This window comes from Phyllobates terribilis, unplaced genomic scaffold (assembly GCF_046119375.1).
Source record: "Phyllobates terribilis strain yellow unplaced genomic scaffold, ASM4611937v1 Scaffold_4__5_contigs__length_816908805, whole genome shotgun sequence".
NCBI lineage: Eukaryota > Metazoa > Chordata > Amphibia > Anura > Dendrobatidae > Phyllobates > Phyllobates terribilis.
Genome location: NW_027362764.1, coordinates 690,589,725 through 690,617,224, shown reverse-complemented (window position 1 = coordinate 690,617,224; position 27,500 = coordinate 690,589,725). Strand labels below are relative to the sequence as shown.

At 54.6% G+C, this 27,500-nt stretch overlaps 13 non-coding genes and 2 pseudogenes across 13 annotated transcripts in view; all 15 read right to left on the bottom strand.

Moving 5' to 3' along the window:
• Window positions 1–944: 944 nt before the first annotated feature.
• Window positions 945–1,063, bottom strand: LOC141266335 (5S ribosomal RNA). The gene has a single exon (XR_012320375.1). It is a non-coding gene; the product is annotated as a 5S ribosomal RNA (ribosomal RNA).
• A 1,706-nt stretch (window positions 1,064–2,769) lies between these two features.
• LOC141269434 (5S ribosomal RNA) lies at window positions 2,770–2,888 on the bottom strand. Its single transcript, XR_012321505.1, has one exon. It is a non-coding gene; the product is annotated as a 5S ribosomal RNA (ribosomal RNA).
• A 1,704-nt stretch (window positions 2,889–4,592) lies between these two features.
• Window positions 4,593–4,711, bottom strand: LOC141268701 (5S ribosomal RNA; annotated as a pseudogene).
• Window positions 4,712–6,417: 1,706 nt separating this feature from the next.
• Window positions 6,418–6,536, bottom strand: LOC141270399 (5S ribosomal RNA). Its single transcript, XR_012321636.1, has one exon. It is a non-coding gene; the product is annotated as a 5S ribosomal RNA (ribosomal RNA).
• Window positions 6,537–8,250: 1,714 nt separating this feature from the next.
• On the bottom strand, window positions 8,251–8,369 carry LOC141269295 (5S ribosomal RNA). Its single transcript, XR_012321492.1, has one exon. It is a non-coding gene; the product is annotated as a 5S ribosomal RNA (ribosomal RNA).
• A 1,706-nt stretch (window positions 8,370–10,075) lies between these two features.
• On the bottom strand, window positions 10,076–10,194 carry LOC141266420 (5S ribosomal RNA). Its single transcript, XR_012320458.1, has one exon. It is a non-coding gene; the product is annotated as a 5S ribosomal RNA (ribosomal RNA).
• A 2,679-nt stretch (window positions 10,195–12,873) lies between these two features.
• LOC141267843 (5S ribosomal RNA) lies at window positions 12,874–12,992 on the bottom strand (annotated as a pseudogene).
• A 1,706-nt stretch (window positions 12,993–14,698) lies between these two features.
• Window positions 14,699–14,817, bottom strand: LOC141270447 (5S ribosomal RNA). The gene has a single exon (XR_012321683.1). It is a non-coding gene; the product is annotated as a 5S ribosomal RNA (ribosomal RNA).
• Window positions 14,818–16,523: 1,706 nt separating this feature from the next.
• LOC141270446 (5S ribosomal RNA) lies at window positions 16,524–16,642 on the bottom strand. Its single transcript, XR_012321682.1, has one exon. It is a non-coding gene; the product is annotated as a 5S ribosomal RNA (ribosomal RNA).
• Window positions 16,643–18,348: 1,706 nt separating this feature from the next.
• On the bottom strand, window positions 18,349–18,467 carry LOC141270331 (5S ribosomal RNA). The gene has a single exon (XR_012321594.1). It is a non-coding gene; the product is annotated as a 5S ribosomal RNA (ribosomal RNA).
• A 1,706-nt stretch (window positions 18,468–20,173) lies between these two features.
• Window positions 20,174–20,292, bottom strand: LOC141270358 (5S ribosomal RNA). The gene has a single exon (XR_012321597.1). It is a non-coding gene; the product is annotated as a 5S ribosomal RNA (ribosomal RNA).
• A 1,706-nt stretch (window positions 20,293–21,998) lies between these two features.
• LOC141268556 (5S ribosomal RNA) lies at window positions 21,999–22,117 on the bottom strand. Its single transcript, XR_012321417.1, has one exon. It is a non-coding gene; the product is annotated as a 5S ribosomal RNA (ribosomal RNA).
• Window positions 22,118–23,823: 1,706 nt separating this feature from the next.
• On the bottom strand, window positions 23,824–23,942 carry LOC141267148 (5S ribosomal RNA). The gene has a single exon (XR_012321162.1). It is a non-coding gene; the product is annotated as a 5S ribosomal RNA (ribosomal RNA).
• A 1,706-nt stretch (window positions 23,943–25,648) lies between these two features.
• On the bottom strand, window positions 25,649–25,767 carry LOC141266241 (5S ribosomal RNA). The gene has a single exon (XR_012320293.1). It is a non-coding gene; the product is annotated as a 5S ribosomal RNA (ribosomal RNA).
• A 1,706-nt stretch (window positions 25,768–27,473) lies between these two features.
• Window positions 27,474–27,500, bottom strand: part of LOC141268544 (5S ribosomal RNA) — a 119-nt gene continuing 92 nt past the window's right edge. Inside the window, exon 1 of the ribosomal RNA XR_012321416.1 lies at window positions 27,474–27,500. This exon is cut by the window's right edge and continues 92 nt beyond it. This is a non-coding gene — a ribosomal RNA (5S ribosomal RNA).

Here is a 27,500-nt window from a genome sequence, read left to right as displayed (position 1 = left end):
GGCAAGGAGCTCGGTGTGAGGCCTGGTAGAGGCGGCGGGGTTGCGTCCTTATCTTAGAGGTCTTGGGTGGCTTGGGAGGCTTGGGACTTCCAGCCTCTACTTTACGTAAGGTCGGTGTCCAGCAAGGCGCCACTCAATGCTAGCCGAGCTGGGCAAGATGGCAAAACGTCATCAAAATTGTCTACAATACCTGGTGTTCTCAGGAGGTGTCCCAACCAAGTATTTCCGAACCCATCTCTGCTTTGCTTCCGAGATCGGACGTATCCAAGGTGGTATGGCCAGTAGACGCTGCTTGGCCCATCGCCTGGCCAGCCTTCCTCAGGTTCGCGTGGGGACGAGAACTCTGGCCGTTCTGGGGCGGTCTCCGAAGGACCGATGCATAGGCTGTGCCGTCCCTATAGGTGTTGTTTGTTGAGCAATGAAACACCTGCCGCATCAGATGTGTTTAAAAATGGCTCGGCGCAGGGTCTCCTGCAGGCTAAACCGTTCATCGCGGGGATGTGACAGAAAGAGCAAGCTGGACCCGCAACTTGGGGTGGAGCGAAACGCCCAGGAGTGAATGAAGGAAGAGGGTGAGATGGTTGCGAGTGAATTTGAGCTGCTCTTCGGGGGGGTCGTGTGGCCTGCAAAGGTGTTTTGCTTGGGTTGTGCTGTAAACTGGCCTCCAGGTTACCGGTGGTTGCCTCCAGGTCAGCGGTGGTTGCCTCCAGTCATGCGGGAGTCGCTGGTCCTGGTGAAAAGAAGCCTAGTATTAAAAGTAAATAAGCAACAATGCTGGAGGCCCACGGTGATGAGAAGGATGCTGGTATTTTGCAAGGATTAAATAGCGCAAGAGAGAAAGCAAATGAAAAGAAGAAAGGAGCATGTGTGCGCTTGTTAAAAAAGGAATGGAAAAAAGGCATAGAGGAGAGTGACCCCTGCTGGTGGAAGTAAGAAAAGGCAAAAGCCTACAGCACCTGGTATTCCCAGGCGGTCTCCCATCCAAGTACTAACCAGGCCCAACTCTGCTTAGCTTCCAAGATCAGATGAGATCAGGCGTGTTCAGGGTGGTGTGGCCATAGGCAGAGACAGTCCTCTCACTTGCTGCTTTTCCACTTTGACGTCCGGTTGCCGGCTGCCCTTTCCAGTGCTTAGTAAGACAAGGTGCTTTTGTGCTTTCTTTTCTCTTCACTTTTTTGCTGGCTCCTTAAAAAGGTCTTGTAGACAGAACGCCCCGCTCAGAGCCGCTGAGCTCACTGATCGGCTGCCGCGCTGTCGACGGAACGTCAGCGTCGCGGCCAATGCCACAGGCCGGGAGCAGCGGCGAGACTCACCGGTAGATCTGGGTAGGGTGAGTAGAGCGCGGTTAGTTGCTTTCTAATAGCCTGCAGCCGGGGATTAACTTTTAATGAAAGGGAGCAACCCTTTTGACTGTCTGCAGCGCGCCGTACCTAGGAAGCGCACACTCACACACAGCGAGCATGCACAAGTTGCTCGCACGAGACCACATTCCCTATTTGCACCTGCAGCTTTTCCGCCACCATGCGTCAGACTCTCCTGCCTGTCTTATTATTATTTCAGGGCCTTAGCAGGAACCACCCCCTCAATTCCCTCCCGCTCCTTCCTAGCACTGAGGTTAGCTCCTGGGCAGCTGTCTGATTGGGTTAGTTACACAAGCTTCTTTGAAGAAGAAGACGTTACTTCTGCTGGCCCTCGTTAGGCGGTCGCCCTCTAAAACCATCCCCTGGGCAGCTGCTGAAAGCCTGGCCCCTTCACAGCGCGAGATGCTTTTAACGCCATCATTTGCATACGGACGGCTGCGGGGTCAATAAGCACTCCTAGCCGTGGCAAGGAGCTTGGTGTGAGGCCTGGTAGAGGCGGCGGGGTTGCGTCCTTATCTTAGAGGTCTTGGGGGGCTTGGGATGCTTGGGACTTCCAGCCTCTACTTTACGTAAGGTCGGTGTCCAGCAAGGCGCCACTCAATGCTAGCCGAGCTGGGCAAGATGGCAAAACGTCATCAAAATTGTCTACAATACCTGGTGTTCTCAGGAGGTGTCCCAACCAAGTATTTCCGAACCCATCTCTGCTTTGCTTCCGAGATCGGACGTATCCAAGGTGGTATGGCCAGTAGACGCTGCTTGGCCCATCGCCCGGCCAGCCTTCCTCAGGCTCGCGTGGGGACGAGAACTCTGGCCGTTCTGGGGCGGTCTCCGAAGGACCGATGCATAGGCTGTGCCGTCCCTATAGGTGTTGTTTGTTGAGCAATGAAACACCTGCCGCATCAGATGTGTTTAAAAATGGCTCGTCGCAGGGTCTCCTGCAGGCTAAACCGTTCATCGCGGGGATGTGACAGAAAGAGCAAGCTGGACCCGCAACTTGGGGTGGAGCGATACGCCCAGGAGTGAATGAAGGAAGAGGGTGAGATGGTTGCGAGTGAATTTGAGCTGCTCTTCGGGGGGGTCGTGTGGCCTGCAAAGGTGTTTTGCTTGGGTTGTGCTGTAAACTGGCCTCCAGGTTACCGGTGGTTGCCTCCAGGTCAGCGGTGGTTGCCTCCAGTCATGCGGGAGTCGCTGGTCCTGGTGAAAAGAAGCCTAGTATTAAAAGTAAATAAGCAACAATGCTGGAGGCCCACGGTGATGAGAAGGATGCTGGTATTTTGCAAGGATTAAATAGCGCAAGAGAGAAAGCAAATGAAAAGAAGAAAGGAGCATGTGTGCGCTTGTGAAAAAAGGAATGGAAAAAAGGCATAGAGGAGAGTGACCCCTGCTGGTGGAAGTAAGAAAAGGCAAAAGCCTACAGCACCTGGTATTCCCAGGTGGTCTCCCATCCAAGTACTAACCAGGCCCGACCCTGTTTAGCTTCCGAGATCAGACAAGATCGGGCGTGTTCAGGGTGGTGTGGCCGTAGGCAGAGACACGCCTCTCACTTGCTGCTTTTCCACTTTGACGTCCGGTTGCCGGCTGCCCTTTCCAGTGCTTAGTAAGACAAGGTGCTTTTGTGCTTTCCTTTCTCTTCACTTTTTTGCTGGCTCCTTAAAAAGGTCTTGTAGACAGAACGCCCCGCTCAGAGCCGCTGAGCTCACTGATCGGCTGCCGCGCTGTCGACGGAACGTCAGCGTCGCGGCCAATGCCACAGGCCGGGAGCAGCGGCGAGACTCACCGGTAGACCTGGGTAGGGTGAGTAGAGCGCGGTTAGTTGCTTTCTAATAGCCTGCAGCCGGGGATTAACTTTTAATGAAAGGGAGCAACCCTTTTGACTGTCTGCAGCGCGCCGTACCTAGGAAGCGCACACTCACACACAGCGAGCATGCACAAGTTGCTCGCACGAGACCACATTCCCTATTTGCACCTGCAGCTTTTCCGCCACCATGCGTCAGACTCTCCTGCCTGTCTTATTATTATTTCAGGGCCTTAGCAGGAACCACCCCCTCAATTCCCTCCCGCTCCTTCCTAGCACTGAGGTTAGCTCCTGGGCAGCTGTCTGATTGGGTTAGTTACACAAGCTTCTTTGAAGAAGAAGACGTTACTTCTGCTGGCCCTCGTTAGGCGGTCGCCCTCTAAAACCATCCCCTGGGCAGCTGCTGAAAGCCTGGCCCCTTCACAGCGCGAGATGCTTTTAACGCCATCATTTGCATACGGCCGGCTGCGGGGTCAATAAGCACTCCTAGCCGTGGCAAGGAGCTCGGTGTGAGGCCTGGTAGAGGCGGCGGGGTTGCGTCCTTATCTTAGAGGTCTTGGGGGGCTTGGGAGGCTTGGGACTTCCAGCCTCTACTTTACGTAAGGTCGGTGTCCAGCAAGGCGCCACTCAATGCTAGCCGAGCTGGGCAAGATGGCAAAACGTCATCAAAATTGTCTACAATACCTGGTGTTCTCAGGAGGTGTCCCAACCAAGTATTTCCGAACCCATCTCTGCTTTGCTTCCGAGATCGGACATATCCAAGGTGGTATGGCCAGTAGACGCTGCTTGGCCCATCGCCCGGCCAGCCTTCCTCAGGCTCGCGTGGGGACGAGAACTCTGGCCGTTCTGGGGCGGTCTCCGAAGAACCGATGCATAGGCTGTGCCGTCCCTATAGGTGTTGTTTGTTGAGCAATGAAACACCTGCCGCATCAGATGTGTTTAAAAATGGCTCGGCGCAGGGTCTCCTGCAGGCTAAACCGTTCATCGTGGGGATGTGACAGAAAGAGCAAGCTGGACCCGCAACTTGGGGTGGAGCGAAACGCCCAGGAGTGAATGAAGGAAGAGGGTGAGATGGTTGCGAGTGAATTTGAGCTGTTCTTCGGGGGGGTTGTGTGGCCTGCAAAGGTGTTTTGCTTGGGTTGTGCTGTAAACTGGCCTCCAGGTTACCGGTGGTTGCCTCCAGGTCAGCGGTGGTTGCCTCCAGTCATGCGGGAGTCGCTGGTCCTGGTGAAAAGAAGCCTAGTATTAAAAGTAAATAAGCAACAATGCTGGAGGCCCACGGTGATGAGAAGGATGCTGGTATTTTGCAAGGATTAAATAGCGCAAGAGAGAAAGCAAATGAAAAGAAGAAAGGAGCATGTGTGCGCTTGTGAAAAAAGGAATGGAAAAAAGGCATAGAGGAGAGTGACCCCTGCTGGTGGAAGTAAGAAAGCAAAAGCCTACAGCACCTGGTATTCCCAGGCGGTCTCCCATCCAAGTGCTAGCCAGGCCCGACCCTGCTTACAGTCCAAGATCAGACGAGATCAGGTGTGTTCAGGGTGGTGTGGCCATAGGTGGAGACAAGCCTCTCACTTGCTGCTTTTCTACTTTGACGTCCTGTTGCCGGCTGCCCTTTCCAGTGCTTAGTAAGACAAGGTGCTTTTGTGCTTTCCTTTCTCTTCACTTTTTTGCTGGCTCCTTAAAAAGGTCTTGTAGACAGAACGCCCCGCTCAGAGCCGCTGAGCTCACTGATCGGCTGCCGCGCTGTCGACGGAACGTCAGCGTCGCGGCCAATGCCACAGGCCGGGAGCAGCGGCGAGACTCACCAGTAGACCTGGGTAGGGTGAGTAGAGCGCGGTTAGTTGCTTTCTAATAGCCTGCAGCCGGGGATTAACTTTTAATGAAAGGGAGCAACCCTTTTGACTGTCTGCAGCGCGCCGTACCTAGGAAGCGCACACTCACACACAGCGAGCATGCACAAGTTGCTCGCACGAGACCACATTCCCTATTTGCACCTGCAGCTTTTCCGCCACCATGCGTCAGACTCTCCTGCCTGTCTTATTATTATTTCAGGGCCTTAGCAGGAACCACCCCCTCAATTCCCTCCCGCTCCTTCCTAGCACTGAGGTTAGCTCCTGGGCAGCTGTCTGATTGGGTTAGTTACACAAGCTTCTTTGAAGAAGAAGACGTTACTTCTGCTGGCCCTCGTTAGGCGGTCGCCCTCTAAAACCATCCCCTGGGCAGCTGCTGAAAGCCTGGCCCCTTCACAGCGCGAGATGCTTTTAACGCCATCATTTGCATACGGCCGGCTGCGGGGTGAATAAGCACTCCTAGCCGTGGCAAGGAGCTCGGTGTGAGGCCTGGTAGAGGCGGCGGGGTTGCGTCCTTATCTTAGAGGTCTTGGGGGGCTTGGGAGGCTTGGGACTTCCAGCCTCTACTTTATGTAAGGTCGGTGTCCAGCAAGGCGCCACTCAATGCTAGCCGAGCTGGGCAAGATGGCAAAACGTCATCAAAATTGTCTACAATACCTGGTGTTCTCAGGAGGTGTCCCAACCAAGTATTTCCGAACCCATCTCTGCTTTGCTTCCGAGATCGGACGTATCCAAGGTGGTATGGCCAGTAGACGCTGCTTGGCCCATCGCCCGGCCAGCCTTCCTCAGGCTCGCGTGGGGACGAGAACTCTGGCCGTTCTGGGGCGGTCTCCGAAGGACCGATGCATAGGCTGTGCCGTCCCTATAGGTGTTGTTTGTTGAGCAATGAAACACCTGCCGCATCAGATGTGTTTAAAAATGGCTCGGCGCAGGGTCTCCTGCAGGCTAAACCGTTCATCGCGGGGATGTGACAGAAAGAGCAAGCTGGACCCGCAACTTGGGGTGGAGCGAAACGCCCAGGAGTGAATGAAGGAAGAGGGTGAGATGGTTGCGAGTGAATTTGAGCTGCTCTTCGGGGGGGTCGTGTGGCCTGCAAAGGTGTTTTGCTTGGGTTGTGCTGTAAACTGGCCTCCAGGTTACCGGTGGTTGCCTCCAGGTCAGCGGTGGTTGCCTCCAGTCATGCGGGAGTCGCTGGTCCTGGTGAAAAGAAGCCTAGTATTAAAAGTAAATAAGCAACAATGCTGGAGGCCCACGGTGATGAGAAGGATGCTGGTATTTTGCAAGGATTAAATAGCGCAAGAGAGAAAGCAAATGTAAAGAAGAAAGGAGCATGTGTGCGCTTGTGAAAAAAGGAATGGAAAAAAGGCATAGAGGAGAGTGACCCCTGCTGGTGGAAGTAAGAAAAAGCAAAAGCCTACAGCACCTGGTATTCCCAGGCGGCCTCCCATCCAAGTACTAACCAGGCCTGACCCTGCTTAGCTTCCGAGATCAGACGAGATCGGGCGTGTTCAGGGTGGTGTGGCCGTAGGCAGAGAAAGGTCTCTCACTTGCTGCTTTTCCACTTTGACGTCCGGTTGCCGGCTGCCCTTTCCAGTGCTTAGTGAGACAAGGTGCTTTTGTGCTTTCCTTTCTCTTCACTTTTTTGCTGGCTCCTTAAAAAGGTCTTGTAGACAGAACGCCCCGCTCAGAGCCGCTGAGCTCACTGATCGGCTGCCGCGCTGTCGACGGAACGTCAGCGTCGCGGCCAATGCCACAGGCCGGAAGCAGCGGCGAGACTCACCGGTAGACCTGGGTAGGGTGAGTAGAGCGCGGTTAGTTGCTTTCTAATAGCCTGCAGCCGGGGATTAACTTTTAATGAAAGGGAGCAACCCTTTTGACTGTCTGCAGCGCGCCGTACCAAGGAAGCGCACACTCACACACAGCGAGCATGCACAAGTTGCTCGCACGAGACCACATTCCCTATTTGCACCTGCAGCTTTTCCGCCACCATGCGTCAGACTCTCCTGCCTGTCTTATTATTATTTCAGGGCCTTAGCAGGAACCACCCCCTCAATTCCCTCCCGTTCCTTCCTAGCACTGAGGTTAGCTCCTGGGCAGCTGTCTGATTGGGTTAGTTACACAAGCTTCTTTGAAGAAGAAGACGTTACTTCTGCTGGCCCTCGTTAGGCGGTCGCCCTCTAAAACCATCCCCTGGGCAGCTGCTGAAAGCCTGGCCCCTTCACAGCGCGAGATGCTTTTAACGCCATCATTTGCATACGGCCGGCTGCGGGGTCAATAAGCACTCCTAGCCGTGGCAAGGAGCTCGGTGTGAGGCCTGGTAGAGGCGGCGGGGTTGCGTCCTTATCTTAGAGGTCTTGGGTGGCTTGGGAGGCTTGGGACTTCCAGCCTCTACTTTACGTAAGGTCGGTGTCCAGCAAGGCGCCACTCAATGCTAGCCGAGCTGGGCAAGATGGCAAAACGTCATCAAAATTGTCTACAATACCTGGTGTTCTCAGGAGGTGTCCCAACCAAGTATTTCCGAACCCATCTCTGCTTTGCTTCCGAGATCGGACGTATCCAAGGTGGTATGGCCAGTAGACGCTGCTTGGCCCATCGCCCGGCCAGCCTTCCTCAGGTTCGCGTGGGGACGAGAACTCTGGCCGTTCTGGGGCGGTCTCCGAAGGACCGATGCATAGGCTGTGCCGTCCCTATAGGTGTTGTTTGTTGAGCAATGAAACACCTGCCGCATCAGATGTGTTTAAAAATGGCTCGGCGCAGGGTCTCCTGCAGGCTAAACCGTTCATCGCGGGGATGTGACAGAAAGAGCAAGCTGGACCCGCAACTTGGGGTGGAGCGAAACGCCCAGGAGTGAATGAAGGAAGAGGGTGAGATGGTTGCGAGTGAATTTGAGCTGCTCTTCGGGGGGGTCGTGTGGCCTGCAAAGGTGTTTTGCTTGGGTTGTTGGGTTGTGCTGTAAACTGGCCTCCAGGTTACCGGTGGTTGCCTCCAGGTCAGCGGTGGTTGCCTCCAGTCATGCGGGAGTCGCTGGTCCTGGTGAAAAGAAGCCTAGTATTAAAAGTAAATAAGCAACAATGCTGGAGGCCCACGGTGATGAGAAGGATGCTGGTATTTTGCAAGGATTAAATAGCGCAAGAGAGAAAGCAAATGAAAAGAAGAAAGGAGCATGTGTGCGCTTGTTAAAAAAGGAATGGAAAAAAGGCATAGAGGAGAGTGACCCCTGCTGGTGGAAGTAAGAAAAGGCAAAAGCCTACAGCACCTGGTATTCCCAGGCGGTCTCCCATCCAAGTACTAACCAGGCCCAACTCTGCTTAGCTTCCAAGATCAGATGAGATCGGGCGTGTTCAGGGTGGTGTGGCCGTAGGCAGAGACAGGCCTCTCACTTGCTGCTTTTCCACTTTGACGTCCGGTTGCCGGCTGCCCTTTCCAGTGCTTAGTAAGACAAGGTGCTTTTGTGCTTTCCTTTCTCTTCACTTTTTTGCTGGCTCCTTAAAAAGGTCTTGTAGACAGAACGCCCCGCTCAGAGCCGCTGAGCTCACTGATCGGCTGCCGCGCTGTCGACGGAACGTCAGCGTCGCGGCCAATGCCACAGGCCGGGAGCAGCGGCGAGACTCACCGGTAGACCTGGGTAGGGTGAGTAGAGCGCGGTTAGTTGCTTTCTAATAGCCTGCAGCCGGGGATTAACTTTTAATGAAAGGGAGCAACCCTTTTGACTGTCTGCAGCGCGCCGTACCTAGGAAGCGCACACTCACACACAGCGAGCATGCACAAGTTGCTCGCACGAGACCACATTCCCTATTTGCACCTGCAGCTTTTCCGCCACCATGCGTCAGACTCTCCTGCCTGTCTTATTATTATTTCAGGGCCTTAGCAGGAACCACCCCCTCAATTCCCTCCCGCTCCTTCCTAGCACTGAGGTTAGCTCCTGGGCAGCTGTCTGATTGGGTTAGTTACACAAGCTTCTTTGAAGAAGAAGACGTTACTTCTGCTGGCCCTCGTTAGGCGGTCGCCCTCTAAAACCATCCCCTGGGCAGCTGCTGAAAGCCTGGCCCCTTCACAGCGCGAGATGCTTTTAACGCCATCATTTGCATACGGCCGGCTGCGGGGTCAATAAGCACTCCTAGCCGTGGCAAGGAGCTCGGTGTGAGGCCTGGTAGAGGCGGCGGGGTTGCGTCCTTATCTTAGAGGTCTTGGGGGGCTTGGGAGGCTTGGGACTTCCAGCCTCTACTTTACGTAAGGTCGGTGTCCAGCAAGGCGCCACTCAATGTTAGCCGAGCTGGGCAAGATGGCAAAACGTCATTAAAATTGTCTACAATACCTGGTGTTCTCAGGAGGTGTCCCAACCAAGTATTTCCGAACCCATCTCTGCTTTGCTTCCGAGATCGGACGTATCCAAGGTGGTATGGCCAGTAGACGCTGCTTGGCCCATCGCCCGGCCAGCCTTCCTCAGGCTCGCGTGGGGACGAGAACTCTGGCCGTTCTGGGGCGGTCTCCGAAGGACCGATGCATAGGCTGTGCCGTCCCTAAAGGTGTTGTTTGTTGAGCAATGAAACACCTGCCGCATCAGATGTGTTTAAAAATGGCTCGGCGCAGGGTCTCCTGCAGGCTAAACCGTTCATCGCGGGGATGTGACAGAAAGAGCAAGCTGGACCCGCAACTTGGGGTGGAGCGAAACGCCCAGGAGTGAATGAAGGAAGAGGGTGAGATGGTTGCGAGTGAATTTGAGCTGCTCTTCGGGGGGGTCGTGTGGCCTGCAAAGGTGTTTTGCTTGGGTTGTGCTGTAAACTGGCCTACAGGTTACCGGTGGTTGCCTCCAGGTCAGCGGTGGTTGCCTCCAGTCATGCGGGAGTCGCTGGTCCTGGTGAAAAGAAGCCTAGTATTAAAAGTAAATAAGCAACAATGCTGGAGGCCCACGGTGATGAGAAGGATGCTGGTATTTTGCAAGGATTAAATAGCGCAAGAGAGAAAGCAAATGAAAAGAAGAAAGGAGCATGTGTGCGCTTGTGAAAAAAGGAATGGAAAAAAGGCATAGAGGAGAGTGACCCCTGCTGGTGGAAGTAAGAAAAAGCAAAAGCCTACAGCACCTGGTATTCCCAGGCAGTATCCCATCCAAGTACTAACCAAGCCCAACCCTGCTTAGCTTCCAAGATCAGACGAGATCGGGCGTGTTCAGGGTGGTGTGGCCGTAGGCAGAGACAGGCCTCTCACTTGCTGCTTTTCCACTTTGACGTCCGGTTGCCGGCTGCCCTTTCCAGTGCTTAGTAAGACAAGGTGCTTTTGTGCTTTCTTTTCTCTTCACTTTTTTGCTGGCTCCTTAAAAAGGTCTTGTAGACAGAACGCCCCGCTCAGAGCCGCTGAGCTCACTGTTCGGCTGCCGCGCTGTCGACGGAACGTCAGCGTCGCGGCCAATGCCACAGGCTGGGAGCAGCGGCGAGACTCACCGGTAGACCTGGGTAGGGTGAGTAGAGCGCGGTTAGTTGCTTTCTAATAGCCTGCAGCCGGGGATTAACTTTTAATGAAAGGGAGCAACCCTTTTGACTGTCTGCAGCGCGCCGTACCTAGGAAGCGCACACTCACACACAGCGAGCATGCACAAGTTGCTCGCACGAGACCACATTCCCTATTTGCACCTGCAGCTTTTCCGCCACCATGCGTCAGACTCTCCTGCCTGTCTTATTATTATTTCAGGGCCTTAGCAGGAACCACCCCCTCAATTCCCTCCCGCTCCTTCCTAGCACTGAGGTTAGTGTGACACCCCAGGGGTCTGGTTGCCACAGTGATAGAGATGTTATGTCTGAGAGCAGGTGGGAGGTCCTTTGGTCAGGGATCCTGTGCATGCCACACCTCCTGCCCAGTCTTGGGAGGGGAAGAACTTCCCCTATATAAACCCGGGGCTGAAGCAGGGTTAGCAGTCAAGGAGAGTAGAGACAAGAAACAGCAGAAGCAATACTACTACGAGTCAGGGGCTGGCAGCTGCAGAGCTCGCCCTGACTGAGAAGCTTTCTTACCGGACCCGGCGTCCGAGGCTGTGGGGACTAACTCTTACCCAGCAGCATAAGCCGACCGGCAGTGGATTTCAGGTCCTCAGGCCCAGAAACCCGAAGGCACGGTCACACGCGTGGGACCAGCACCGCCATCGTGGAGCGGAAGCCATTAGAAGGCCCCGAGTCACCGGCCATACGGGTGAGCATCACACGGTACACTCAGGGACGTGGGCTACTTATATCCGCTTCTAGCAAGGTAGCCAGAAGAGTACAGTCAGTTTGGGAGGCCTACAACTCCGCCTGGCCAGGGGAGATCCCATCTGCTCAAGGACTGACCAGGCCCCGTTCACTAGCAAGTACTCCGGGAGGGTCTATCGTTGTTACCAGTAAAGACCCTGAATTACACCGCACCGTCTCTGAGTGGTTCCTGCTACCCCCATCATCCACATCTGCTGCCCTGAGGCCATACCCCTCCCGTTGGGGGTTATACCATCTACGCTGCACCATCCATCCACCGGCCTCAGCGGACTGTCCTGCAGCGGCAGCTCCATAGCTGCATTCAACGGGTGGCGTAGTCGTCCTGCATCTACCGCTGTTACATCGCCGCTCAGTTTGACTCCCTGGGCACGGACCGGGTCACCGCCACGAGACTACAACCCTCAAGAGATCCGGCTCCGGGTAAGCTCCCGCGTGCGCAACGCAGCGCGACACAGGCCCAGGGGCGCGTCATTAGCTCCTGGGCAGCTGTCTGATTGGGTTAGTTACACAAGATTCTTTGAAGAAGAAGAAGACGTTACTTCTGCTGGCCCTCGTGAGGCGGTCGCCCTCTAAAACCATCCCCTGGGCAGCTGCTGAAAGCCTGGCCCCTTCACAGCGCGAGATGCTTTTAACGCCATCATTTGCATACGGCCGGCTGCGGGGTCAATAAGCACTCCTAGCCGTGGCAAGGAGCTCGGTGTGAGGCCTGGTAGAGGCGGCGGGGTTGCGTCCTTATCTTAGAGGTCTTGGGGGGCTTGGGATGCTTGGGACTTCCAGCCTCTACTTTACGTAAGGTCGGTGTCCAGCAAGGCGCCACTCAATGCTAGCCGAGCTGGGCAAGATGGCAAAACGTCATCAAAATTGTCTACAATACCTGGTGTTCTCAGGAGGTGTCCCAACCAAGTATTTCCGAACCCATCTCTGCTTTGCTTCCGAGATCGGACGTATCCAAGGTGGTATGGCCAGTAGACGCTGCTTGGCCCATCGCCCGGCCAGCCTTCCTCAGGCTCGCGTGGGGACGAGAACTCTGGCCGTTCTGGGGCGGTCTCCGAAGGACCGATGCATAGGCTGTGCCGTCCCTATAGGTGTTGTTTGTTGAGCAATGAAACACCTGCCGCATCAGATGTGTTTAAAAATGGCTCGGCGCAGGGTCTCCTGCAGGCTAAACCGTTCATCGCGGGGATGTGACAGAAAGAGCAAGCTGGACCCGCAACTAGGGGTGGAGCGAAACGCCCAGGAGTGAATGAAGGAAGAGGGTGAGATGGTTGCGAGTGAATTTGAGCTGCTCTTCGGGGGGGTCGTGTGGCCTGCAAAGGTGTTTTGCTTGGGTTGTGCTGTAAACTGGCCTCCAGGTTACCGGTGGTTGCCTCCAGGTCAGCGGTGGTTGCCTCCAGTCATGCGGGAGTCGCTGGTCCTGGTGAAAAGAAGCCTAGTATTAAAAGTAAATAAGCAACAATGCTGGAGGCCCACGGTGATGAGAAGGATGCTGGTATTTTGCAAGGATTAAATAGCGCAAGAGAGAAAGCAAATGAAAAGAAGAAAGGAGCATGTGTGCGCTTGTGAAAAAAGGAATGGAAAAAAGGCATAGAGGAGAGTGACCCCTGCTGGTGGAAGTAAGAAAAAGCAAAAGCCTACAGCACCTGGTATTCCCAGGCAGTCTCCCATCCAAGTACTAACCAGACCCAACCCTGCTTATAATCCAAGATCAGACGAGATCAGGTGTGTTCAGGGTGGTGTGGCCATAGGCAGAGACAGGCCTCTCACTTGCTGCTTTTCTACTTTGACGTCCGGTTGCCGGCTGCCCTTTCCAGTGCTTAGTAAGACAAGGTGCTTTTGTGCTTTCCTTTCTCTTCACTTTTTTGCTGGCTCCTTAAAAAGGTCTTGTAGACAGAACGCCCCGCTCACAGCCGCTGAGCTCACTGATCGGCTGCCGCGCTGTCGACGGAACGTAAGCGTCGCGGCCAATGCCACAGGCCGGGAGCAGCGGCGAGACTCACCGGTAGACCTGGGTAGGGTGAGTAGAGCGCGGTTAGTTGCTTTCTAATAGCCTGCAGCCGGGGATTAACTTTTAATGAAAGGGAGCAACCCTTTTGACTGTCTGCAGCGCGCCGTACCTAGGAAGCGCACACTCACACACAGCGAGCATGCACAAGTTGCTCGCACGAGACCACATTCCCTATTTGCACCTGCAGCTTTTCCGCCACCATGCGTCAGACTCTCCTGCCTCTCTTATTATTATTTCAGGGCCTTAGCAGGAACCACCCCCTCAATTCCCTCCCGCTCCTTCCTAGCACTGAGGTTAGCTCCTGGGCAGCTGTCTGATTGGGTTAGTTACACAAGCTTCTTTGAAGAAGAAGACGTTACTTCTGCTGGCCCTCGTTAGGCGGTCGCCCTCTAAAACCATCCCCTGGGCAGCTGCTGAAAGCCTGGCCCCTTCACAGCGCGAGATGCTTTTAACGCCATCATTTGCATACGGCCGGCTGCGGGGTCAATAAGCACTCCTAGCCGTGGCAAGGAGCTCGGTGTGAGGCCTGGTAGAGGCGGCGGGGTTGCGTCCTTATCTTAGAGGTCTTGGGGGGCTTGGGAGGCTTGGGACTTCCAGCCTCTACTTTACGTAAGGTCGGTGTCCAGCAAGGCGCCACTCAATGCTAGCCGAGCTGGGCAAGATGGCAAAACGTCATCAAAATTGTCTACAATACCTGGTGTTCTCAGGAGGTGTCCCAACCAAGTATTTCCGAACCCATCTCTGCTTTGCTTGCGAGATCGGACGTATCCAAGGTGGTATGGCCAGTAGACGCTGCTTGGCCCATCGCCTGGCCAGCCTTCCTCAGGCTCGCGTGGGGACGAGAACTCTGGCCGTTCTGGGGCGGTCTCCGAAGGACCGATGCATAGGCTGTGCCGTCCCTATAGGTGTTGTTTGTTGAGCAATGAAACACCTGCCGCATCAGATGTGTTTAAAAATGGCTCGGCGCAGGGTCTCCTGCAGGCTAAACCGTTCATTGCGGGAATGTGACAGAAAGAGCAAGCTGGACCCGCAACTTGGGGTGGAGCGAAACGCCCAGGAGTGAATGAAGGAAGAGGATGAGATGGTTGCGAGTGAATTTGAGCTGCTCTTCGGGGGGGTCGTGTGGCCTGCAAAGGTGTTTTGCTTGGGTTGTGCTGTAAACTGGCCTCCAGGTTACCGGTGGTTGCCTCCAGGTCAGCGGTGGTTGCCTCCAGTCATGCGGGAGTCGCTGGTCCTGGTGAAAAGAAGCCTAGTATTAAAAGTAAATAAGCAACAATGCTGGAGGCCCACGGTGATGAGAAGGATGCTGGTATTTTGCAAGGATTAAATAGCGCAAGAGAGAAAGCAAATGAAAAGAAGAAAGGAGCATGTGTGCGCTTGTGAAAAAAGGAATGGAAAAAAGGCATAGAGGAGAGTGACCCCTGCTGGTGGAAGTAAGAAAAGGCAAAAGCCTACAGCACCTGGTATTCCCAGGCGGTCTCCCATCCAAATACTAACCAGGCCCAACCCTGCTTAGCTTCCGAGATCAGACGAGATTGGGCGTGTTCAGGGTGGTGTGGCCGTAGGCGGAGACAGGCCTCTCACTTGCTGCTTTTCCACTTTGACGTCCGGTTGCCGGCTGCCCTTTCCAGTGCTTAGTAAGACAAGGTGCTTTTGTGCTTTCTTTTCTCTTCACTTTTTTGCTGGCTCCTTAAAAAGGTCTTGTAGACAGAACGCCCCGCTCAGAGCCGCTGAGCTCACTGATCGGCTGCCGCGCTGTCGACGGAACGTCAGCGTCGCGGCCAATGCCACAGGCCGGGAGCAGCGGCGAGACTCACCGGTAGACCTGGGTAGGGTGAGTAGAGCGCGGTTAGTTGCTTTCTAATAGCCTGCAGCCGGGGATTAACTTTTAATGAAAGGGAGCAACCCTTTTGACTGTCTGCAGCGCGCCGTACCTAGGAAGCGCACACTCACACACAGCGAGCATGCACAAGTTGCTCGCACGAGACCACATTCCCTATTTGCACCTGCAGCTTTTCCGCCACCATGCGTCAGACTCTCCTGCCTGTCTTATTATTATTTCAGGGCCTTAGCAGGAACCACCCCCTCAATTCCCTCCCGCTCCTTCCTAGCACTGAGGTTAGCTCCTGGGCAGCTGTCTGATTGGGTTAGTTACACAAGATTCTTTGAAGAAGAAGACGTTACTTCTGCTGGCCCTCGTTAGGCGGTCGCCCTCTAAAACCATCCCCTGGGCAGCTGCTGAAAGCCTGGCCCCTTCACAGCGCGAGATGCTTTTAACGCCATCATTTGCATACGGCCGGCTGCGGGGTCAATAAGCACTCCTAGCCGTGGCAAGGAGCTCGGTGTGAGGCCTGGTAGAGGCGGCGGGGTTGCGTCCTTATCTTAGAGGTCTTGGGGGGCTTGGGATGCTTGGGACTTCCAGCCTCTACTTTACGTAAGGTCGGTGTCCAGCAAGGCGCCACTCAATGCTAGCCGAGCTGGGCAAGATGGCAAAACGTCATCAAAATTGTCTACAATACCTGGTGTTCTCAGGAGGTGTCCCAACCAAGTATTTCCGAACCCATCTCTGCTTTGCTTCCGAGATCGGACGTATCCAAGGTGGTATGGCCAGTAGACGCTGCTTGGCCCATCGCCCGGCCAGCCTTCCTCAGGCTCGCGTGGGGACGAGAACTCTGGCCGTTCTGGGGCGGTCTCCGAAGGACCGATGCATAGGCTGTGCCGTCCCTATAGGTGTTGTTTGTTGAGCAATGAAACACCTGCCGCATCAGATGTGTTTAAAAATGGCTCGGCGCAGGGTCTCCTGCAGGCTAAACCGTTCATTGCGGGAATGTGACAGAAAGAGCAAGCTGGACCCGCAACTTGGGGTGGAGCGAAACGCCCAGGAGTGAATGAAGGAAGAGGGTGAGATGGTTGTGAGTGAATTTGAGCTGCTCTTCGGGGGGGTCGTGTGGCCTGCAAAGGTGTTTTGCTTGGGTTGTGCTGTAAACTGGCCTCCAGGTTACCGGTGGTTGCCTCCAGGTCAGCGGTGGTTGCCTCCAGTCATGCGGGAGTCGCTGGTCCTGGTGAAAAGAAGCCTAGTATTAAAAGTAAATAAGCAACAATGCTGGAGGCCCACGGTGATGAGAAGGATGCTGGTATTTTGCAAGGATTAAATAGCGCAAGAGAGAAAGCAAATGAAAAGAAGAAAGGAGCATGTGTGCGCTTGTGAAAAAAGGAATGGAAAAAAGGCATAGAGGAGAGTGACCCCTGCTGGTGGAAGTAAGAAAAGGCAAAAGCCTACAGCACCTGGTATTCCCAGGCGGTCTCCCATCCAAATACTAACCAGGCCCAACCCTGCTTAGCTTCCGAGATCAGACGAGATTGGGCGTGTTCAGGGTGGTGTGGCCGTAGGCGGAGACAGGCCTCTCACTTGCTGCTTTTCCACTTTGACGTCCGGTTGCCGGCTGCCCTTTCCAGTGCTTAGTAAGACAAGGTGCTTTTGTGCTTTCTTTTCTCTTCACTTTTTTGCTGGCTCCTTAAAAAGGTCTTGTAGACAGAACGCCCCGCTCAGAGCCGCTGAGCTCACTGATCGGCTGCCGCGCTGTCGACGGAACGTCAGCGTCGCGGCCAATGCCACAGGCCGGGAGCAGCGGCGAGACTCACCGGTAGACCTGGGTAGGGTGAGTAGAGCGCGGTTAGTTGCTTTCTAATAGCCTGCAGCCGGGGATTAACTTTTAATGAAAGGGAGCAACCCTTTTGACTGTCTGCAGCGCGCCGTACCTAGGAAGCGCACACTCACACACAGCGAGCATGCACAAGTTGCTCGCACGAGACCACATTCCCTATTTGCACCTGCAGCTTTTCCGCCACCATGCGTCAGACTCTCCTGCCTGTCTTATTATTATTTCAGGGCCTTAGCAGGAACCACCCCCTCAATTCCCTCCCGCTCCTTCCTAGCACTGAGGTTAGCTCCTGGGCAGCTGTCTGATTGGGTTAGTTACACAAGATTCTTTGAAGAAGAAGACGTTACTTCTGCTGGCCCTCGTTAGGCGGTCGCCCTCTAAAACCATCCCCTGGGCAGCTGCTGAAAGCCTGGCCCCTTCACAGCGCGAGATGCTTTTAACGCCATCATTTGCATACGGCCGGCTGCGGGGTCAATAAGCACTCCTAGCCGTGGCAAGGAGCTCGGTGTGAGGCCTGGTAGAGGCGGCGGGGTTGCGTCCTTATCTTAGAGGTCTTGGGGGGCTTGGGATGCTTGGGACTTCCAGCCTCTACTTTACGTAAGGTCGGTGTCCAGCAAGGCGCCACTCAATGCTAGCCGAGCTGGGCAAGATGGCAAAACGTCATCAAAATTGTCTACAATACCTGGTGTTCTCAGGAGGTGTCCCAACCAAGTATTTCCGAACCCATCTCTGCTTTGCTTCCGAGATCGGACGTATCCAAGGTGGTATGGCCAGTAGACGCTGCTTGGCCCATCGCCCGGCCAGCCTTCCTCAGGCTCGCGTGGGGACGAGAACTCTGGCCGTTCTGGGGCGGTCTCCGAAGGACCGATGCATAGGCTGTGCCGTCCCTATAGGTGTTGTTTGTTGAGCAATGAAACACCTGCCGCATCAGATGTGTTTAAAAATGGCTCGGCGCAGGGTCTCCTGCAGGCTAAACCGTTCATCGCGGGGATGTGACAGAAAGAGCAAGCTGGACCCGCAACTTGGGGTGGAGCGAAACGCCCAGGAGTGAATGAAGGAAGAGGGTGAGATGGTTGCGAGTGAATTTGAGCTGCTCTTCGGGGGGGTCGTGTGGCCTGCAAAGGTGTTTTGCTTGGGTTGTGCTGTAAACTGGCCTCCAGGTTACCGGTGGTTGCCTCCAGGTCAGCGGTGGTTGCCTCCAGTCATGCGGGAGTCGCTGGTCCTGGTGAAAAGAAGCCTAGTATTAAAAGTAAATAAGCAACAATGCTGGAGGTCCACGGTGATGAGAAGGATGCTGGTATTTTGCAAGGATTAAATAGCGCAAGAGAGAAAGCAAATGAAAAGAAGAAAGGAGCATGTGTGCGCTTGTGAAAAAAGGAATGGAAAAAAGGCAAAGAGGAGAGTGTCCCCTGCTGGTGGAAGTAAGAAAAGGCAAAAGCCTACAGCACCTGGTATTCCCAGGCAGTCTCCCATCCAAGTACTAACCAGGCCCAACCCTGCTTAGCTTCTGAGATCAGACGAGATCGGGCGTGTTCAGGGTGGTGTGGCCGTAGGCAGAGACAGGCCTCTCACTTGCTGCTTTTCCACTTTGACGTCCGGTTGCCGGCTGCCCTTTCCAGTGCTTAGTAAGACAAGGTGCTTTTGTGCTTTCTTTTCTCTTCACTTTTTTGCTGGCTCCTTAAAAAGGTCTTGTAGACAGAACGCCCCGCTCAGAGCCGCTGAGCTCACTGATCGGCTGCCGCGCTGTCGACGGAACGTCAGCGTCGCGGCCAATGCCACAGGCCGGGAGCAGCGGCGAGACTCACCGGTAGACCTGGGTAGGGTGAGTAGAGCGCGGTTAGTTGCTTTCTAATAGCCTGCAGCCGGGGATTAACTTTTAATGAAAGGGAGCAACCCTTTTGACTGTCTGCAGCGCGCCGTACCTAGGAAGCGCACACTCACACACAGCGAGCATGCACAAGTTGCTCGCACGAGACCACATTCCCTATTTGCACCTGCAGCTTTTCCGCCACCATGCGTCAGACTCTCCTGCCTGTCTTATTATTATTTCAGGGCCTTAGCAGGAACCACCCCCTCAATTCCCTCCCGCTCCTTCCTAGCACTGAGGTTAGCTCCTGGGCAGCTGTCTGATTGGGTTAGTTACACAAGATTCTTTGAAGAAGAAGACGTTACTTCTGCAGGCCCTCGTTAGGCGGTCGCCCTCTAAAACCATCCCCTGGGCAGCTGCTGAAAGCCTGGCCCCTTCACAGCGCGAGATGCTTTTAACGCCATCATTTGCATACGGCCGGCTGCGGGGTCAATAAGCACTCCTAGCCGTGGCAAGGAGCTCGGTGTGAGGCCTGGTAGAGGCGGCGGGGTTGCGTCCTTATCTTAGAGGTCTTGGGGGGCTTGGGATGCTTGGGACTTCCAGCCTCTACTTTACGTAAGGTCGGTGTCCAGCAAGGCGCCACTCAATGCTAGCCGAGCTGGGCAAGATGGCAAAACGTCATCAAAATTGTCTACAATACCTGGTGTTCTCAGGAGGTGTCCCAACCAAGTATTTCCGAACCCATCTCTGCTTTGCTTCCGAGATCGGACATATCCAAGGTGGTATGGCCAGTAGACGCTGCTTGGCCCATCGCCCGGCCAGCCTTCCTCAGGCTCGCGTGGGGACGAGAACTCTGGCCGTTCTGGGGCGGTCTCCGAAGGACCGATGCATAGGCTGTGCCGTCCCTATAGGTGTTGTTTGTTGAGCAATGAAACACCTGCCGCATCAGATGTGTTTAAAAATGGCTCGGCGCAGGGTCTCCTGCAGGCTAAACCGTTCATCGCGGGGATGTGACAGAAAGAGCAAGCTGGACCCGCAACTTGGGGTGTAGCGAAACGCCCAGGAGTGAATGAAGGAAGAGGGTGAGATGGTTGCGAGTGAATTTGAGCTGCTCTTCGGGGGGGTCGTGTGGCCTGCAAAGGTGTTTTGCTTGGGTTGTGCTGTAAACTGGCCTCCAGGTTACCGGTGGTTGCCTCCAGGTCAGCGGTGGTTGCCTCCAGTCATGCGGGAGTCGCTGGTCCTGGTGAAAAGAAGCCTAGTATTAAAAGTAAATAAGCAACAATGCTGGAGGCCCACGGTGATGAGAAGGATGCTGGTATTTTGCAAGGATTAAATAGCGCAAGAGAGAAAGCAAATGAAAAGAAGAAAGGAGCATGTGTGCGCTTGTGAAAAAAGGAATGGAAAAAAGGCATAGAGGAGATTGACCCCTGCTGGTGGAAGTAAGAAAAGGCAAAAGCCTACAGCACCTGGTATTCCCAGGCGGTCTCCCATCCAAGTACTAACCAGGCCCAACCCTGCTTAGCTTCCAAGATCAGACGAGATCGGGCGTGTTCAGGGTGGTGTGGCCATAGGAAGAGACAGGCCTCTCACTTGCTGCTTTTCCACTTTGACGTCCGGTTGCCGGCTGCCCTTTCCAGTGCTTAGTAAGACAAGGTGCTTTTGTGCTTTCTTTTCTCTTCACTTTTTTGCTGGCTCCTTAAAAAGGTCTTGTAGACAGAACGCCCCGCTCAGAGCCGCTGAGCTCACTGATCGGCTGCCGCGCTGTCGACGGAACGTCAGCGTCGCGGCCAATGCCACAGGCCGGGAGCAGCGGCGAGACTCACCGGTAGACCTGGGTAGGGTGAGTAGAGCGCGGTTAGTTGCTTTCTAATAGCCTGCAGCCGGGGATTAACTTTTAATGAAAGGGAGCAACCCTTTTGACTGTCTGCAGCGCGCCGTACCTAGGAAGCGCACACTCACACACAGCGAGCATGCACAAGTTGCTCGCACGAGACCACATTCCCTATTTGCACCTGCAGCTTTTCCGCCACCATGCGTCAGACTCTCCTGCCTGTCTTATTATTATTTCAGGGCCTTAGCAGGAACCACCCCCTCAATTCCCTCCCGCTCCTTCCTAGCACTGAGGTTAGCTCCTGGGCAGCTGTCTGATTGGGTTAGTTACACAAGCTTCTTTGAAGAAGAAGACGTTACTGCTGCTGGCCCTCGTTAGGCGGTCGCCCTCTAAAACCATCCCCTGGGCAGCTGCTGAAAGCCTGGCCCCTTCACAGCGCGAGATGCTTTTAACGCCATCATTTGCATACGGCCGGCTGCGGGGTCAATAAGCACTCCTAGCCGTGGCAAGGAGCTCGGTGTGAGGCCTGGTAGAGGCGGCGGGGTTGCGTCCTTATCTTAGAGGTCTTGGGGGGCTTGGGAGGCTTGGGACTTCCAGCCTCTACTTTACGTAAGGTCGGTGTCCAGCAAGGCGCCACTCAATGCTAGCCGAGCTGGGCAAGATGGCAAAACGTCATCAAAATTGTCTACAATACCTGGTGTTCTCAGGAGGTGTCCCAACCAAGTATTTCCGAACCCATCTCTGCTTTGCTTCCGAGATCGGACGTATCCAAGGTGGTATGGCCAGTAGACGCTGCTTGGCCCATCGCCCGGCCAGCCTTCCTCAGGCTCGCGTGGGGACGAGAACTCTGGCCGTTCTGGGGCGGTCTCCGAAGGACCGATGCATAGGCTGTGCCGTCCCTATAGGTGTTGTTTGTTGAGCAATGAAACACCTGCCGCATCAGATGTGTTTAAAAATGGCTCGGCGCAGGGTCTCCTGCAGGCTAAACCGTTCATCGCGGGGATGTGACAGAAAGAGCAAGCTGGACCCGCAACTTGGGGTGTAGCGAAACGCCCAGGAGTGAATGAAGGAAGAGGGTGAGATGGTTGCGAGTGAATTTGAGCTGCTCTTCGGGGGGGTCGTGTGGCCTGCAAAGGTGTTTTGCTTGGGTTGTGCTGTAAACTGGCCTCCAGGTTACCGGTGGTTGCCTCCAGGTCAGCGGTGGTTGCCTCCAGTCATGCGGGAGTCGCTGGTCCTGGTGAAAAGAAGCCTAGTATTAAAAGTAAATAAGCAACAATGCTGGAGGCCCACGGTGATGAGAAGGATGCTGGTATTTTGCAAGGATTAAATAGCGCAAGAGAGAAAGCAAATGAAAAGAAGAAAGGAGCATGTGTGCGCTTGTGAAAAAAGGAATGGAAAAAAGGCATAGAGGAGATTGACCCCTGCTGGTGGAAGTAAGAAAAGGCAAAAGCCTACAGCACCTGGTATTCCCAGGCGGTCTCCCATCCAAGTACTAACCAGGCCCAACCCTGCTTAGCTTCCAAGATCAGACGAGATCGGGCGTGTTCAGGGTGGTGTGGCCATAGGCAGAGACAGGCCTCTCACTTGCTGCTTTTCCACTTTGACGTCCGGTTGCCGGCTGCCCTTTCCAGTGCTTAGTAAGACAAGGTGCTTTTGTGCTTTCTTTTCTCTTCACTTTTTTGCTGGCTCCTTAAAAAGGTCTTGTAGACAGAACGCCCCGCTCAGAGCCGCTGAGCTCACTGATCGGCTGCCGCGCTGTCGACGGAACGTCAGCGTCGCGGCCAATGCCACAGGCCGGGAGCAGCGGCGAGACTCACCGGTAGACCTGGGTAGGGTGAGTAGAGCGCGGTTAGTTGCTTTCTAATAGCCTGCAGCCGGGGATTAACTTTTAATGAAAGGGAGCAACCCTTTTGACTGTCTGCAGCGCGCCGTACCTAGGAAGCGCACACTCACACACAGCGAGCATGCACAAGTTGCTCGCACGAGACCACATTCCCTATTTGCACCTGCAGCTTTTCCGCCACCATGCGTCAGACTCTCCTGCCTGTCTTATTATTATTTCAGGGCCTTAGCAGGAACCACCCCCTCAATTCCCTCCCGCTCCTTCCTAGCACTGAGGTTAGCTCCTGGGCAGCTGTCTGATTGGGTTAGTTACACAAGCTTCTTTGAAGAAGAAGACGTTACTGCTGCTGGCCCTCGTTAGGCGGTCGCCCTCTAAAACCATCCCCTGGGCAGCTGCTGAAAGCCTGGCCCCTTCACAGCGCGAGATGCTTTTAACGCCATCATTTGCATACGGCCGGCTGCGGGGTCAATAAGCACTCCTAGCCGTGGCAAGGAGCTCGGTGTGAGGCCTGGTAGAGGCGGCGGGGTTGCGTCCTTATCTTAGAGGTCTTGGGGGGCTTGGGAGGCTTGGGACTTCCAGCCTCTACTTTACGTAAGGTCGGTGTCCAGCAAGGCGCCACTCAATGCTAGCCGAGCTGGGCAAGATGGCAAAACGTCATCAAAATTGTCTACAATACCTGGTGTTCTCAGGAGGTGTCCCAACCAAGTATTTCCGAACCCATCTCTGCTTTGCTTCCGAGATCGGACGTATCCAAGGTGGTATGGCCAGTAGACGCTGCTTGGCCCATCGCCCGGCCAGCCTTCCTCAGGCTCGCGTGGGGACGAGAACTCTGGCCGTTCTGGGGTGGTCTCCGAAGGACCGATGCATAGGCTGTGCCGTCCCTATAGGTGTTGTTTGTTGAGCAATGAAACACCTGCCGCATCAGATGTGTTTAAAAATGGCTCGGCGCAGGGTCTCCTGCAGGCTAAACCGTTCATCGCGGGGATGTGACAGAAAGAGCAAGCTGGACCCGCAACTTGGGGTGGAGCGAAACGCCCAGGAGTGAATGAAGGAAGAGGGTGAGATGGTTGCGAGTGAATTTGAGCTGCTCTTCGGGGGGGTCGTGTGGCCTGCAAAGGTGTTTTGCTTGGGTTGTGCTGTAAACTGGCCTCCAGGTTACCGGTGGTTGCCTCCAGGTCAGCGGTGGTTGCCTCCAGTCATGCGGGAGTCGCTGGTCCTGGTGAAAAGAAGCCTAGTATTAAAAGTAAATAAGCAACAATGCTGGAGGCCCACGGTGATGAGAAGGATGCTGGTATTTTGCAAGGATTAAATAGCGCAAGAGAGAAAGCAAATGAAAAGAAGAAAGGAGCATGTGTGCGCTTGTGAAAAAAGGAATGGAAAAAAGGCATAGAGGAGAGTGACCCCTGCTGGTGGAAGTAAGAAAAGGCAAAAGCCTACAGCACCTGGTATTCCCAGGCAGTCTCCCATCCAAGTACTAACCAGGCCCAACCCTGCTTAGCTTCCGAGATCAGACGAGATCGGGCGTGTTCAGGGTGGTGTGGCCGTAGGCAGAGACAGGCCTCTCACTTGCTGCTTTTCCACTTTGACGTCCGGTTGCCGGCTGCCCTTTCCAGTGCTTAGTAAGACAAGGTGCTTTTGTGCTTTCTTTTCTCTTCACTTTTTTGCTGGCTCCTTAAAAAGGTCTTGTAGACAGAACGCCCCGCTCAGAGCCGCTGAGCTCACTGATCGGCTGCCGCGCTGTCGACGGAACGTCAGCGTCGCGGCCAATGCCACAGGCCGGGAGCAGCGGCGAGACTCACCGGTAGACCTGGGTAGGGTGAGTAGAGCGCGGTTAGTTGCTTTCTAATAGCCTGCAGCCGGGGATTAACTTTTAATGAAAGGGAGCAACCCTTTTGACTGTCTGCAGCGCGCCGTACCTAGGAAGCGCACACTCACACACAGCGAGCATGCACAAGTTGCTCGCACGAGACCACATTCCCTATTTGCACCTGCAGCTTTTCCGCCACCATGCGTCAGACTCTCCTGCCTGTCTTATTATTATTTCAGGGCCTTAGCAGGAACCACCCCCTCAATTCCCTCCCGCTCCTTCCTAGCACTGAGGTTAGCTCCTGGGCAGCTGTCTGATTGGGTTAGTTACACAAGATTCTTTGAAGAATAAGACGTTACTTCTGCTGGCCCTCGTTAGGCGGTCGCCCTCTAAAACCATCCCCTGGGCAGCTGCTGAAAGCCTGGCCCCTTCACAGCGCGAGATGCTTTTAACGCCATCATTTGCATACGGCCGGCTGCGGGGTCAATAAGCGCTCCTAGCCGTGGCAAGGAGCTCGGTGTGAGGCCTGGTAGAGGCGGCGGGGTTGCGTCCTTATCTTAGAGGTCTTGGGGGGCTTGGGATGCTTGGGACTTCCAGCCTCTACTTTACGTAAGGTCGGTGTCCAGCAAGGCGCCACTCAATGCTAGCCGAGCTGGGCAAGATGGCAAAACGTCATCAAAATTGTCTACAATACCTGGTGTTCTCAGGAGGTGTCCCAACCAAGTATTTCCGAACCCATCTCTGCTTTGCTTCCGAGATCGGACGTATCCAAGGTGGTATGGCCAGTAGACGCTGCTTGGCCCATCGCCCGGCCAGCCTTCCTCAGGCTCGCGTGGGGACGAGAACTCTGGCCGTTCTGGGGCGGTCTCCGAAGGACCGATGCATAGGCTGTGCCGTCCCTATAGGTGTTGTTTGTTGAGCAATGAAACACCTGCCGCATCAGATGTGTTTAAAAATGGCTCGGCGCAGGGCCTCCTGCAGGCTAAACCGTTCATCGCGGGGATGTGACAGAAAGAGCAAGCTGGACCCGCAACTTGGGGTGGAGCGAAACGCCCAGGAGTGAATGAAGGAAAAGGGTGAGATGGTTGCGAGTGAATTTGAGCTGCTCTTCGGGGGGGTTGTGTGGTCTGCAAAGGTGTTTTGCTTGGGTTGTGCTGTAAACTGGCCTCCAGGTTACCGGTGGTTGCCTCCAGGTCAGCGGTGGTTGCCTCCAGTCATGCGGGAGTCGCTGGTCCTGGTGAAAAGAAGCCTAGTATTAAAAGTAAATAAGCAACAATGCTGAAGGCCCACGGTAATGAGAAGGATGCTGGTATTTTGCAAGGATTAAATAGCGCAAGAGAGAAAGCAAATGAAAAGAAGAAAGGAGCATGTGTGCGCTTGTGAAAAAAGGAATGGAAAAAAGGCATAGAGGAGAGTGACCCCTGCTGGTGGAAGTAAGAAAAGGCAAAAGCCTACAGCACCTGGTATTCCCAGGCAGTCTCCCATCCAAGTACTAACCAGGCCCAACCCTGCTTAGCTTCCGAGATCAGACGAGAACGGGCGTGTTCAGGGTGGTGTGGCCATAGGCAGAGACAGGCCTCTCACTTGCTGCTTTTCCACTTTGACGTCCGGTTGCCGGCTGCCCTTTCCAGTGCTTAGTAAGACAAGGTGCTTTTGTGCTTTCTTTTCTCTTCACTTTTTTGCTGGCTCCTTAAAAAGGTCTTGTAGACAGAACGCCCCGCTCAGAGCCGCTGAGCTCACTGATCGGCTGCCGCGCTGTCGACGGAACGTCAGCGTCGCGGCCAATGCCACAGGCCGGGAGCAGCGGCGAGACTCACCGGTAGACCTGGGTAGGGTGAGTAGAGCGCGGTTAGTTGCTTTCTAATAGCCTGCAGCCGGGGATTAACTTTTAATGAAAGGGAGCAACCCTTTTGACTGTCTGCAGCGCGCCGTACCTAGGAAGCGCACACTCACACACAGCGAGCATGCACAAGTTGCTCGCACGAGACCACATTCCCTATTTGCACCTGCAGCTTTTCCGCCACCATGCGTCAGACTCTCCTGCCTGTCTTATTATTATTTCAGGGCCTTAGCAGGAACCACCCCCTCAATTCCCTCCCGCTCCTTCCTAGCACTGAGGTTAGCTCCTGGGCAGCTGTCTGATTGGGTTAGTTACACAAGATTCTTTGAAGAAGAAGACGTTACTTCTGCTGGCCCTCGTTAGGCGGTCGCCCTCTAAAACCATCCCCTGGGCAGCTGCTGAAAGCCTGGCCCCTTCACAGCGCGAGATGCTTTTAACGCCATCATTTGCATACGGCCGGCTGCGGGGTCAATAAGCACTCCTAGCCGTGGCAAGGAGCTCGGTGTGAGGCCTGGTAGAGGCGGCGGGGTTGCGTCCTTATCTTAGAGGTCTTGGGGGGCTTGGGATGCTTGGGACTTCCAGCCTCTACTTTACGTAAGGTCGGTGTCCAGCAAGGCGCCACTCAATGCTAGCCGAGCTGGGCAAGATGGCAAAACGTCATCAAAATTGTCTACAATACCTGGTGTTCTCAGGAGGTGTCCCAACCAAGTATTTCCGAACCCATCTCTGCTTTGCTTCCGAGATCGGACGTATCCAAGGTGGTATGGCCAGTAGACGCTGCTTGGCCCATCGCCCGGCCAGCCTTCCTCAGGCTCGCGTGGGGACGAGAACTCTGGCCGTTCTGGGGCGGTCTCCGAAGGACCGATGCATAGGCTGTGCCGTCCCTATAGGTGTTGTTTGTTGAGCAATGAAACACCTGCCGCATCAGATGTGTTTAAAAATGGCTCGGCGCAGGGTCTCCTGCAGGCTAAACCGTTCATCGCGGGGATGTGACAGAAAGAGCAAGCTGGACCCGCAACTTGGGGTGTAGCGAAACGCCCAGGAGTGAATGAAGGAAGAGGGTGAGATGGTTGCGAGTGAATTTGAGCTGCTCTTCGGGGGGGTCGTGTGGCCTGCAAAGGTGTTTTGCTTGGGTTGTGCTGTAAACTGGCCTCCAGGTTACCGGTGGTTGCCTCCAGGTCAGCGGTGGTTGCCTCCAGTCATGCGGGAGTCGCTGGTCCTGGTGAAAAGAAGCCTAGTATTAAAAGTAAATAAGCAACAATGCTGGAGGCCCACGGTGATGAGAAGGATGCTGGTATTTTGCAAGGATTAAATAGCGCAAGAGAGAAAGCAAATGAAAAGAAGAAAGGAGCATGTGTGCGCTTGTGAAAAAAGGAATGGAAAAAAGGCATAGAGGAGATTGACCCCTGCTGGTGGAAGTAAGAAAAGGCAAAAGCCTACAGCACCTGGTATTCCCAGGC